At 49.2% G+C, this 13565-nt stretch overlaps 1 long non-coding RNA gene across 3 annotated transcripts in view; it reads right to left on the bottom strand.

Moving 5' to 3' along the window:
- Nucleotides 1-13565, bottom strand: part of LOC133077827 (uncharacterized) — a 118080-nt gene that overhangs the window by 49003 nt on the left and 55512 nt on the right. The window lies entirely within an intron of this gene.

Genomic DNA, 13565 nt, shown 5'->3' with positions numbered 1-13565 from the left:
TCATAAGCAAGGTGAGAGGCCTTCTCAAGGGACATGTTGGGACATGCACTTAAACGTGGACCACATCCAAAACCCTGCTTCCAAGAGAGGTTTGCCTGCTCGGTCACACTCGTTGAAAATCAGTCCCACAGAGGTTGGGATTGACATGTATACACTAATATGTATAAAATGGATAACTAATAAGAACCTGCTGTATAAAAAAATAAATAAAATAAAATTCAAAAATTCAAAAAAAAAAAATCAGTCCCCCCCACACACGTGCACACATGTACACGCACACACTTACACACACGTACACACATACACACATCAGCCAGAAGCTGCCTCCTGCCTTCTCTGACTGCCCCCTGCCTCCAAGGAGAATATTTATGATTTTTAATAAATTGGGACCACGGCTCATTAGGCTCCTCACCCACGCCCCCGAGGCCCCTACAGGGCTGTGACGGTTGACTTTTCATATCTGAGCACAGTGAGGCCGCGCATGCCACACCGATGAACTCACAGGGGACCCGGCTCTGTCCCTGCCGCCCAGAGAGCGCTCCTCTTTCAAATCAGATTAAAAGAAAACAAGAGTGTGGCCCATCCCCAGTGCGAGGAGCACGGAATTGTGTACTTCACCGAAGGAGGAATGTGGCCCATTAATTACTATTTGTCGTCAATTAATTGCTATTTGAAATATGGCCCCAGCTGTGAGGAGAAGGGGGAGTGACAGTCGTGTGCTTATGAGCTGGTGTAATTCATCCCGGGGGCGGGCAGGGAGGCCCACGGTGGTTTGGGGCATTTTTGTCGGGAGAGGAAAGATCCAGCAGCACGTTTCCTGAACTCATGAGTAACAATGATAAGTGAGGGGCTTGGGCCATCGGGGGCCCAGGCCAATGTATCCCATGCAGTTTAGAGGTGGGTCTTGGAGCCGGCACGGTTTTCTGGGGCAGTAACTGAACATTCCTGGCCACTGACGCCAAGGGCGGGCTTGATATGGGGGGAGGTGTGGGGCAGCAAACTCCTTCCCTGCGGTGGGTTAAGGGACCTCATGGTCAAGAGACATTCACGGGCCAGCTTCTCATGCAGGGGAGGAAGGAGCGGGGTGGCAGGGGGGTAGGGGGCGTGATTTCACTCCCGTGGTTCCCCACCCCGACCCCGATCACCAGCCCAGGGGCCTGGGCAGTGACTTAGGTTAGTCAGTGAACTCAGGGCCAGCTGGTCCCAAAGCTTGGCCGTGGGGCTGAGTGTCCAGCAGTGCAGTTATTTCAACTGTTAAGACAAGAGTGTCCCTCTTTGGGGGGATTTTTGAGCGAAGGATAGCAGACGTAGGGTAAACGGCACAAATCTGAAGTTTGATAAACTTTGCAAAGCAGACGTGCCTGCGTAACCATGACCCAGCTTGAGAGCCAGACGCCCACCAGCCCTCAAGGCTGTCCTGTGCCCCCACCCAGGTGGTTCCCCCCACAGAGGAGCCCCCTGTTCTGGTCGCTGTCGCAGGAGAGGTCCTGGCTGTTTCTGAGCCTTTGACCGGGCTCCGACCGTTCCTCTCACTTAGCGTTAGGGCTGTGATGCCCGTCCGGCCCGCAGCGCGCAGCCCAGACTTTCTCACTGTGAAACGGCAGCACTTCTCAAAGCCTTTGGTCTCAGCACACTTTCACTTTCTTTATGTCTATGAATGTATACTGAAATTTAACAAAATGGAGAAATTTAGAAACATATTTATTAGCTTATTTGGAAAAGTAATAAACACACTACGTGTTATTATAAATAACATGTTTTAATAAAAATGACTGCATTTTCAAAACATGCAGTGAGTGGAGTGGCCTTGTTTTGCCTTTTTACAAATCTCTTTGTGTCTCACTCAACAGAGGAGAGCTGGACTCTCACATCTGCCCCTTCATCCTGTCTGCTGCGATGTCACATCACGCAGGAGTTCTTCTGGAATTCTCCTCCAGATGCTCTCGCGATGGGAGTATGAAAGCAAATGGATCTTGGTGATGTTATGAAAATGCTCTCTCAGATCCCCTGAAAGAGTCTCGGGGACTCCCAGGGTCCATGCACCCCACTCTGAGACCCTCTGCTGGACACTATTCCAGTGTGCGAATATGTCACAACGTACTTTCCATCCTCGTGTTGATGGACATTTGCGCTGCTTCCAGTTTGGGGCCATCATGAATGAATCTGCTATGGACATTTCTGCGCGTGTCTTTTGGTACACCCCCCCCCACCCACACATACACAAGCAGTTTTGTTGAGCACATACCTAGGGGCAGGATTATTGCGTCCTAGGGTGGCTCATATTAGGTTCAGCAGCTCTTCCCAAACTGTTTTCCAAACTGGTTGTTCCAGGTGGTACCCACCCCCCCAACCCCGGGCAGCATATGAGGGTGCCAGCTCATTTTTCTCCTCTTTTATTAAAAGTAATTGATCTTATCACAGCATAGTGATAGTCAATGCAGGGGAAGAAAACTTGTGAACCACGTATATTTTTAAAACCTCCCATTTGGAAATAATTTTAGGTTTTCAGAGTTGCAAGATTAGTAAAGAGAGTTCCTGAATACAGTCCACCCACTAAAGGTAACTTCGCACCCGACCCGTGGACCTTGATCAAGATGGAGAAACCAACACAGCTACAGTACTAAGACACGACCTCACTGGGATCCCTGTTTCCCACGAAGGCCCTCTTCCTGCTCCAGGATCCCATCCAGGGGACCATGTCACATCTAGTTGTCATGTCTCCTTAGGCTTCCCCGTCTGTGACAGTTTCCCAGACCTCCCTTCTTTTTTGTGACCATAATGCTCTGAAGAGTCCTGGTCAGATCTTTTGCAGAATGTCCCTTAAATTGGGTTTGTCTACTGTTTGCTCATGATTAGACTTGAGGATATGGATTTGGGGGAAGAATATCACAGAATGGATGTGTCCTTCTCATCCCATCTATCAGGAGGTGCATGCTGTCTGAATGGCTTATCATGGGTGATGATCACTTGATCACTTTGGGTGATGCCTGCCAGCTTCCTCCACTGAAAGTTCCCTGTTCTCCCCTCCCATACTCTATTTGGTTAGGAGAGAGTCACCAAGTCCAGCCCATATTTAAGCTGTACGTCTTGGAGGGCAGAGTATCAGATAATTTGTGGACATACCGGCTACAACCGTAACAGCAATCAATAAATCTTTTAGGGGAGACACTTTGAGGCTCTGCAGCTATTCTGCTTCTCTTTAAAGTTCCACCTACTAACTTTAGCATCATCAGTGGATCTTGCCACAGCAGCTCTTCCTAATGGTGATTTCTTATTTCCCTCATTCCTTGTACATTTATTATTTGGAATTCTTTTGTAGGAAGGATTTGTCCCTTCTCTTCCATTTATTTATTTATTCAATCATCTATTTATATCAGGATGGGCTCATGGACATTTATTTTATTGTTCGGGTAATAACCCAATACTCTCATTATTTTATTGTTCAAATTGTTCCATTTTGGCCACTGGAAGATCTTTTGGATTATTGACTTCTGTGTCCTCTTGACACTGCCCATCTTTTTTTCAAAAGCACACACTTTCTTAATTTCTGGCACTACAAGATGCTCCGGACTCATCTTGTATTTTCCCAGCACAGCCTTCGAATCAGATCTTCAAGGAGCTTTGAACCAGGCTCCTTTTCAAACTTCTCTAAAGTTATGCTGATCATTTACACGTGGAGAGTATTGTATAGGGTATTCTGATTTCCACAGGGTAAAAGTGAAATGTTTTGTGTCATCAGTGGTTGAATGTGTGTTTTATGCTCTATCTTTATGATGTAATCAAGCAGCTGTTTTCCTGGTAACTTTCTTTCACAATTAAAATGCTTATTTATAAAGCAGGTAAGGATTGCTACATGGTGGGGGCACCCTGTTGGTTGAGGATCTGTCACACTGGAGTCAGCAAGCGGCTGGCGGGGACGTGGGCGGCGGCAGCTGAGTGCACAGACATTTCAGGCTTCTCCGTGATTGGCGTGATGTGTGTTGACCAGGTCACTACACCAGCGTTCGGCCATTACTGCATCAGAAAGCAATGCAATCACCCAGGGTGACTGCGCTGGCAGACGGGACTCTCAAATATAAACCCCTAGGAATTCTACCCATTAAACGTTCTTCATACCATCCTCGACATGGGTGACGCACTGAGTGGGTAATTACACAATTTAGTGATGATGATTTAGACCCGTGACGCTACTCTAAACACATGTAAAAACATAGCTGGTGTTGAAAATGGTGCTGAGAATTCACGGCACGGCAGGGCCATGGCTCTTTTCTGCGGGAATGGAAGGCTTCTGATTTCATCCCTGGCCAGTGGTCATTGAGCTCCTGAAGCCATAATTTTGGTTTCCTCCTGAGCCCCCAAATGTCAATGCTCTTTGACACTTTTCCCTTGAAGTGAGCAGTGTGACCTGGGCATGTGGGCCACCTCTCCATTCGGGTAGGAGGTCGCAATCTGCACACACATCTGCTCTCCCTCCCAGAGAAAGGCGCTGACATCTGAGGGACAGAATGGCATTTCCATGTTGGTTGCTATGGTGTTTTTGGCAGGAAAGGGACTAGAAAGGGTCTCCCTCTGGGGAGGGTATCTATCTTCTGATATAATTAGCCCATGTGAATCTCACCTCCTGTGGTTCCCTGGCCCAGGAGCTGTGCATTTGTCAAAGGGCTGTGATGGGACCCCCCACCTTGCAAGGGCGACACGGGGCTGAGGAATTTGCATCACCAGGAGCCCGCCTTGGGGGCTCTTCGTTCCTGATTCATGACCTAAACTGCCCACGAGCCGCCTTCTCTGAGCAGCCTTATTCAACCGGAGCTGAAGCCATTGGAAATGAGAGCTTATGGAAATTCAAAAATCACCATCAAAATTTTCTTTCTTTCAAAGGCTGGATCTCAGTGAAAGCCTTTCAGTTATTTTAGTGAGTCCTATTGAAGAATAATTTGGGGCAAAAGGGTCCGTCAAAGCACTTAAGGAAAATGCATATAGCAATGCAGAGTCTTCTAGGCAGAAAGGGTTCTTGTATTTTAGCTCCTCTCAAGCTAAAGTTGAAAAAAAAAAAAAAAAAGCTATTATTTATTCAGTGCTTTCCAAGTGTTGGCATTCGGCTAAGCTCTTTATATATTTGAACCATATGAAACTGCCCGTTTTGTAAATCAAAACAGGTTGAAAGTCAATACTTTATACGGTTCAAACTAAGAGCTTGCCTCATTTCTTGCAAGTCTGTGAGACAGTTGGTAACATCCCCATTTTATGGACGAATAAAGCAGAGGCTCAGACAGGTCAAGTAACTTGACTTCGGTCACATAATTAATAAAAATGGCAGAACCAGTATTTAAATCCATGGCTACATGACTCCCAAATTCACCCTTGAAATGACCACGATACACGGCTCATGCTGCACAGATTAATTTCTGTGAAGTGCTCAGAACGGTTCTTGACACAAGGTAACTGCTACATAAGCAAGGCTCAATAATAACAAATTACAAAAGCATTTTGTATTCATTCCATTAATTACAGCATTAGATCCTAGTCAGCTATTTTGCATAAAATCCTCCATATATGGCTATGTTTGGGACTTGCCAAAAAATCTCCCAATCCCCCAGTCTTGCCGTAAACCATCCACGTGGCCCCAAACACCACCGCCTCATCCATCAGAGAACACTGTCCGCCAGATTCTTGCATGTAGAATTCGCCCACAGACCCTGGTCAGATTATAAATCTCCATTTTTCTTTCTGAAAACGTGGAAGCCATTACAGGGGCTGTGTTTTCTTTTTTCATTACAGGATTCTAGAAACTTAGAAATGGAAAGTTCCAGGGAGAGCATCTGGCCTATTAGAGCATCTTCCAGGAACAGAGGCTGGTGACAAAAGGCCTGGATGTTAATCCTATTTGTGCCCCAAACCAGCTGTGTGGCCTCAGGAGCACCTCCGACTTCTCTGGATTTGTCTATCTGTCTGTGACATAGGGGTTGGGCCAGATCTTTAACATTCTTCTTTAGACCCAAGGTTCTATATGATTATACGATCTCACCATGAGACAATGAATCCTTGTGAAATGCCATGTTCCCATAGAGCAGGACCTCATGAGAGATGGTCATAGGCTTCTACTTAAAACTATTTTGTTGTCTACCCCCGATACCAAAACCAGACAAAGATACCACCAAAAAAGAAAATTACAGGCCAATAACTTTGATGAACATAGATGCAAAAATTCTCAACAAAATATTAGCAAACACATGAAAAAGCTCATACACCATGACCAAGTGGGATTCACCCCAAGTTCACAAGGATGGTTCAACATACGCAAATCAATGTGATGTGCCACATGAACAAAAGAAAAGACAAAAAACACATGATCATCTCAACAGATGCAGAAAAAGCATTTGACAAAATTCAACATCCAATCATGATAAAAACTCTTACCAAAGTGGGTATAGAAGGAACATATCTCAATATAATAAAAGCTATTTATGACAAACTCACAGCCAACATAATACTCAATGATGAAAAGCTGAAGGCTTTCCTGCTAAAATCTGGGACAAGCCAAGGATGCCCCCTCTCACCTCTTCTATTCAACAGAGTATTGGAAGTCCTTGCTACAGCAATCGGACAAGAAAAAGAAATAGAAGGTATCCAAATTGGAAGGGAAGAGGTGAACGTGTCATTATATGCAGATCACATGATACTATTTATAGAAAACCCTAAAGACTCCACACAAAAACTACCAGAACTGATAAATGAATTTAGCAAGGTAGCAGGATACAAGATTAACACACAGAAATTGTTGTGTATTTGCACGTGTTCCGAATGGCTAACACATGCACCCGGAACAAAATTTACAAGGTACAAAAGGGTTTTTAGTGAAAAATGACTCCCCTGCCACCACTGTCTCTGGCCACCCAGCCTCCCCTGGAGGAGACGCGTGCAGCCATCACTCCCTCGAGGGTCCTTCCAGAGGGGGGTCCCTGCGTGGGAAAGCAAATGCCCTCAATGTACAGGGTGCAGTCAGCTCACCTCACGTCCACCCAGCCATCTGCATCTCACCCGACCCCCGGGTAGCTCCTGCCTGTGTTGAGACAGACATCCCTGCTGTCGTCTCTGTGTCTCTCTTTGCTTTGGAAACTGAGTCCAGTTCCTCGGACCCAGACCTGATGGACCTCCCCGCATCCAGAGGAGAAGCAGCTGGGAGAAAAGGCCAAGTTCAGGTAGGGTGTGGAAACGGCGAATGCAGTTCACTCCCTTCAAGAGAGAACCCACCAGGAAGGGCGGGGAGCATCTTTTCTGCAGCATTTTTTATTGCGTGTTCATCTAAAGCAAGTATAAGTGATTCCGTTTGGACTGGGAACCCGGAAAAGCATTAACACTGCCAATGTCTCCCACGAATCCATGACGGGAGGCATTAATGCAACAAGCTTTGCACGTGGAGTAGATGGGAATTTCCTCACCGCAGCCCACACGCCCTCTGGGGTTTGGTCCTGTCCATCTCCATGGCCTGACCCTAAAGCAGCCCTGCCCTGGGCTCGGGGCCCTTTTTTCTGTTTCTCCACCACTAGAACCTTTCCAGCTGGGGTTTTCGGAATATGCTGATCAGTCACGCACTCACTCTTCCCGTGGCGATTCACAAAAGTGGCTCGTTTCCACCATCCAGCCACCACTCCAATGTCACCACCTCAGAGAAGACACCCCGGCCCCTGGGCCTAAACTAGCTAGTGCAACCGAGGAATGAATTTTCACTGGTTTGATTTTAATGTATTTACATTTAAATGGCCATACATGGCTAGTAGCTACCATGGCTACCACACTGGACCCATTAAGTCAAACCAGGATGACAGTGTAATGGCTCAAAGCTCAGACTCTGGAGCCAGAAGACCTGGGTTCCAATCCCAGCTGTGTCCAAGAGCAGATTCCCTGACTGCCCAGTGCCTCGGTTTCCTCATCCTTTACATGGGAGATACAGCAGTGCCAATATCATAGGGGTTTTTAAGGATCAAATCAGCTGGTGTACATAAAGCACACTGCAGAGGGCCTGGCATGCCGTGGACTTTGGGTAAATATCAGCCATTATTTTGAATTACGTTGGAGAGATGGTGGCCGTGACTCCACCGTGGGGCTGTTTATTTCTTTTTTAAATATTTATTTATTTATTTGGTTGCACCAGCTCCTTAGTTGCAGCACGTGGGCTCCTTAGTTGTGGCATATGAACTCTTAGTTGCAGCATGCATGTGGGATCTAGTTCCCTGACCAGGGATCGAACCCGGGCCCCCTGCATTGGGAGCGCGGAGTCTTAACCACTGTGCCACGAGGGAAGTCCCGGGGCTGTTTATTTCGAATTGGATGCTTCAAGACCTCAATGACCAAAATAAGAGAGGATTTAGGTGGGATGAAGGGTCAGCGAGAGAAGGTATTCTGGGGTTAACACAACGCTGACAGCTAACGACAGTGGGGGCTCCAAGGGTTCAGGGTGCCGTCTGTTTAGTGTACCACCTGCGCCTGAGCACCGTGGTCGGGGGCCTGGTTGGGGTCTCTGACAAGACGGGTATCTTAGGAGCAGCGGGCTCGGCCTACAGGGGCAGATCCCCCTCCTCTGACACACCAGGAAAGACTTCCGGGGGAGGAGAGGCTCATCCAGTCCAAGATCTCATGAGTTGGTCCAGAGAGCAGGTTCAGCTGGGATGTCAGGACCCAAAGGGAGCAGCGTGGTTTACCCCTGGAGAAGGGGTGTGTCCACCACAGCCCTGCCACCTCTCCAAGCCCCTTCGCCCCAAATGGGACATCAGGTCCTCCCACCTGCCGTGGCCCCTGCCTCACCTCCTTCCTTCTGGAGGCGGGGATGATGCAGCCTAGGTCTGGAAGCAGCAGATTCCCCAGAAATGGCCTCACATTTTCCCTTTCCAGGCCAAGCAGAGGAGAAGGATGCTCTGAGTCACGGCTCTGCCTGCCCCTGACCAGGCTGGCCAGAGGCCCTCCCTTGTGTGAAGAGCCAAGAGGGCAGCCTCAGACGTTCCTGCCACATCACCGGCCCCCGTGTCTGTCCTGCGTCCACAACTGCTAGAGGCTCCCAGCTGGTGAGGGCTCAGTCTGCATTTCCCCACTTATTCCTTGGGGCAGCTCCTTGCTCCAGAGCTGCCCACGACCCCAGCCTCCACGAGCGCCGTCCCTGCCCTTCTCCGCGCGTAGCGCACGCGTGTCCAGTCGTGAACGTGTAAGGGAGCCCTGCTGTGTTTGAGCTCTACGAAGCACCATCTTCGTGGCTGTGTACTGGTGACTTGCTTCCTTTGCTTGCCACCATGTTCACGAGTTCATCTGCAGCCATTCACCGTCATTCTTATAAGACGGCACCACCGTCATCCACTGGTGTGATTGTTCTTACATATTTGTGTTGTTTCCAGCTGGGGCACCTGGTGATCATGCTGCAGTGGAGTGTCTTGTGCACCTGGACCCGGGTTTCTCCAGGGGATACACCCGGAATGAAATGTACACAGCTTCCACTTTCTAGATGATTCTAAACTACCTCTCCAAGAGGCATCCTGGTGTGTGTATGTTTTCCATCTGCAATCAGCCTCCATGTAACGTCTACCCATTGGTTCAAATTGTGTCCTCTGAGATCCAGAAGGGCCCTGCTCCTTCCTGCCCTCCTTCCCTTAGATAGCAGACTTCCCAGTGCATAACAGATGCTCAGAAAAACACTGTGGAATGAACGAGTGCATGAGTTCAACTGGAAAGTGGTGTGTCCACCCTCCTTTTGTATTTGATGGTCAAATTCTTTTGACCAGAGCGATGCTCGCCTATGAGGCATCTTTGTGCGAATTAGGTAGGGGCACCCCCTCTGGGTGGGAAAATTGCAAAAAGTCACCGCTCTGCTAGAAGCAGTCCCAGCAGTTCATGGCATGGCCAGCCGGACCCAAGCTGGCTCCAGTCCCCTTGGCCTGGTGCTTTGGTGAAACACACAACAGGGCACAGCCCACGGGGAAGGGCAGCCCCACGTTCACCTGCCTCCCCGTGGTATCCACGCTTGTCCCCGCTAATCAGTGTTCCTCCTAAATGGCTACTCCCAGAAGGTCACATAATTCCCCCAATCTTTCTAGTTCCCAGGAAAGCAAATTTTCTAAACCATGAAGACAGGGACGTGGAATTGAAAAATATTACAAAACTTCTGTTTATCCGTGAACCTGAGGGAAATGACAGCCATGGATGAATCCAGCCAGGGACGTCCCCAACCCCATTTTTAAGGCTGAGCCTGATTCTAAACCTTGGAATCCCCTCTGGCTTCTGTTCTGGAGTCTCAGGCTGGTTGCCCAGGCAGGTGGCACAGTGACACACAGAGACATCGTCACACCACGGCCCCCACTGCGTGAGGGTGCCGGTAATTTCAGTGCACGATTTCCAGAAAAGAACTTGACTCAGACCCAGTGGTTTGGAATGAACCTGCTCAGTTCACCCAACTTGGGAGCAAATCAGATTCCACATTCGGGGGCACTGTCTGTGCTGGAGGCGCCGCGGCAAGTCGATGAGCAGGAGTGGAACTTCTTAGTAAACAAAGGACAGCGCTGGGCAGCCCAAACCCTGCCAGTGTTCTCTAAAATGGCGTTTTATTGCTACATAATGCAATTTCATGACAAATCCTGGGCTGCCCTCCCACGCCTCTTATTAAGTTATTTCTTTTTATTTTGCTGGTTTTATTGATGATGTCATGACATGGCCCATCAACCTTTAATTAAAACCATGGCCGCAATGTTAGGCTTCCTTTAAACCGTGAAAGCCAGGGCTTTGGAGAGGTCCCTGTGGAGAGTCACGATGCTCGGGAGCAAACAGTCACTGTGGATTTCAGGAGGCACCAAGAGGTTCCCAGAGGGGCTGGGGTGTGGAGGGACTGCTGGGTGTTATGGGCTGAATTGTGGCCCCCGGAAGAGATACGTTCAAGTCCTGATGCCAGGCACTTCAGAATGTGACCTTCCTTGGAAATCGTCATCACAGATGTAATCAGAGATGAGGTCAAGATGGAGTAGGGCGGACCCTAACCGAACACGGCTGGGGTCCTTACGAGAAGACAAAGGCACAGAGGGTCAAGGAAGGACCCCTACAGGTTGCAGAGGGAGCACGGCCTGCCGACACCTTGATTCCAGACTTCCACGACAACCAGACAATAGTCTGCTGTTTTAAGACACCCAGTCTGTGGTTCTTTGTTATGGGGCCCCCGCAAACAATACACAGGGTTTGCTTGGATCTCACTGGGTTCCACCGTGCCAGACCAGAGACGGCAGGCGTGCGGCAAATCCCATGTTCCCTCCATCTGAACCCCAAGCCGGTCTTCCCCAGCGGCGTTCCTGCCCCGGCATTCAAAGGCATCCTGTGCATGGCTCTGCTCTGCGCGTGGCTGGGTCAGACCCAGCCCTGGACACAGTTCTGATCTGAAACCTCAGCATTTGGGGGAAATCAACACACCCGGCTAATTAATGCTAGGAAGACGGCTAGGGAGGCTCTGAGAGTTCCCTGGGTTTGATCTCGTCTGGGCTCCCTAAAAGGGCTTTGGAAAACCGGGACGGCTCCAACATGACGGCTCACTTTCCCTTTATGCAGCACAAAGTTTAGGACCCCAACGTTGGGACCCCTGGACCTGGGCGAGTGTTTTTACTGAATCCTGGCGGGAGCCTTGGTCTCCGTTTTCAGGAGAAGAAATGGCTGGGCCCGAGGTCACACCGGGATGTCCGCACGGCCGTGACAAGCATGCGGGTTGGCTGGGGTTACAGATGTGGTGTGTGTGTGCATGGGGAGGTGTGAGTACATGTGTGTGTGTGCTTGTGAGACAGGCATGTATAATTATGCCCCACGAGGAAGGTGAGAGACCCGCACTCTTGTTCTCTCCCTGAGGTTATCAATGGTCATTTTTCATTTAAAAAATTTCTTCTCACTGAATAGCTTCTGTTTCTTTCCCATTGCTGTTTGTGTTACTGTGGTAAAATACACACAACACATTTGCCTTTTGACCGTCTAAAGGTGTGCAGTCCAATGGCGTTAAGTACATTCACAACTGTGAGTGCCCATCACTTGGTCCAGGACCCGAGCAATTTCATCACCTGAAAAGACCCTGCGCTTGTCGGCTGCCACTGCCCACCCCCAGCCCTGACACCCACACTTCTGCTCCTCCTGGTGCCACGGCACACGTCCCTAGGCTGAGAGACCCGGGGGGGAGACCTAAGGGAGAAGGTGACCCTCCTTTATTTTTTTTTAAAATTTATTTATTTATTTATTTATTTTTGGCTGCGTCAGGTCCCCGTTGCTGTGCGCGGGCTTTCTCTAGTTGCGGCGAGCGGGGGCTACTCTTCGTTGCGGTGCGCGGGCTTCTCATTGCAGTGGCTTCTCTTGTTGTGGAGCACGGACGGGCTCTAGGCGCGTGGGCTTCAGTAGTTGTGGCACGCGGGCTCAGTAGCTGTGGCTCACGGGCTCTAGAGCGCAGGCTCAGTAGTTGTGGCGCACGGGTTTAGTTGCTCCGGCAGCACGTGGGATCTCCCCGGACCAGGGCTTGAACCCGTGTCCCCTGCATCGGCAGGCGGATTCTTAACCACTGTGCCGCCAGGGAAGCCCTGAAGGTGTCTCTCTTCCTTGTCATTCTCCACTGTGGCTTATTGTGTAAGTGGCCAAACTTATCTGATTAGGCAGATTAGGGCCAGGTACACACCAAAGGGTCCAGCACCTGCTTGGACCCAGGGCCGTGTTCTCTGTAAGAAGTCATGCTTCAGATGCTTAATCCAGCTCAGACTTCAGGGCAGTCCGGGGTGAGGGGTGTGGTGAACTCTCCCTGGCCCACAACATGCTCACAGTGTCAGGGGTCAGAGGGCACGGTGTGGGATTTAAACCAATCACCAGCTCGCAATTCTACGGACAATTATCCATGACACATGTTAAAAGGCCAGCGAGGACCGAACCCAGTCACCACACACGTCCTCCTGTAAGGGCTCATTTCTTACAAATGCACAAACAAATAAACTAAAAAGCCTGTCTCAGGATTTGGGTAAAATTATTTTCAGGATTTCTCAGGATTTGGGTAAAATTATTTACTTTGCTTAGTGATACAGATGCAGTAAGAACAGCTTTCAAGGGTACGGGGATGCCTGGTGATTTAAAATGAACGGAGCCGGGTTAGGGAAGAAAGAAAATAGGATGTTTCAAACACCAAAACCCCCCAAATTCTCATCCCAGGAAGTCAGTGACCCCATGGATGGGCAGTTGGAATAAAGGGTCACTCGGAATGAGAACCTGAGACCGTCTCTATTACAAAGAAAGCAGAGGCGTAAGGGAATACCAATTGGTAACAATTAGAGCCGGATCAGATAGGTGGGGGAAAGTTCAGATCCCCTCTGGGGTATATTTATGTATCCTCTCTAGAGCGCAAGGCTCGTTAACCTGTGACTGGCTATCGGCTTCCTCCATCGGTGACCTGATTCAGTCCCCCTGCAAGGAATTTCAACTGTGGATGACTTTCCTCCACATGAGTTGTGAACACGTCACAGAGGACAAGTTTCCCCAACTGTGTGAAGCACTGCAGACCCAATGGCCTACGGGGACCAGGCAGG

Source organism: Eubalaena glacialis, chromosome 18 (genome assembly GCF_028564815.1).
Source record: "Eubalaena glacialis isolate mEubGla1 chromosome 18, mEubGla1.1.hap2.+ XY, whole genome shotgun sequence".
Classification (NCBI taxonomy): domain Eukaryota; kingdom Metazoa; phylum Chordata; class Mammalia; order Artiodactyla; family Balaenidae; genus Eubalaena; species Eubalaena glacialis.
The sequence above is the reverse complement of the archived record's forward strand: the minus strand, read 5'-3'. Positions and strand labels throughout refer to the sequence as shown.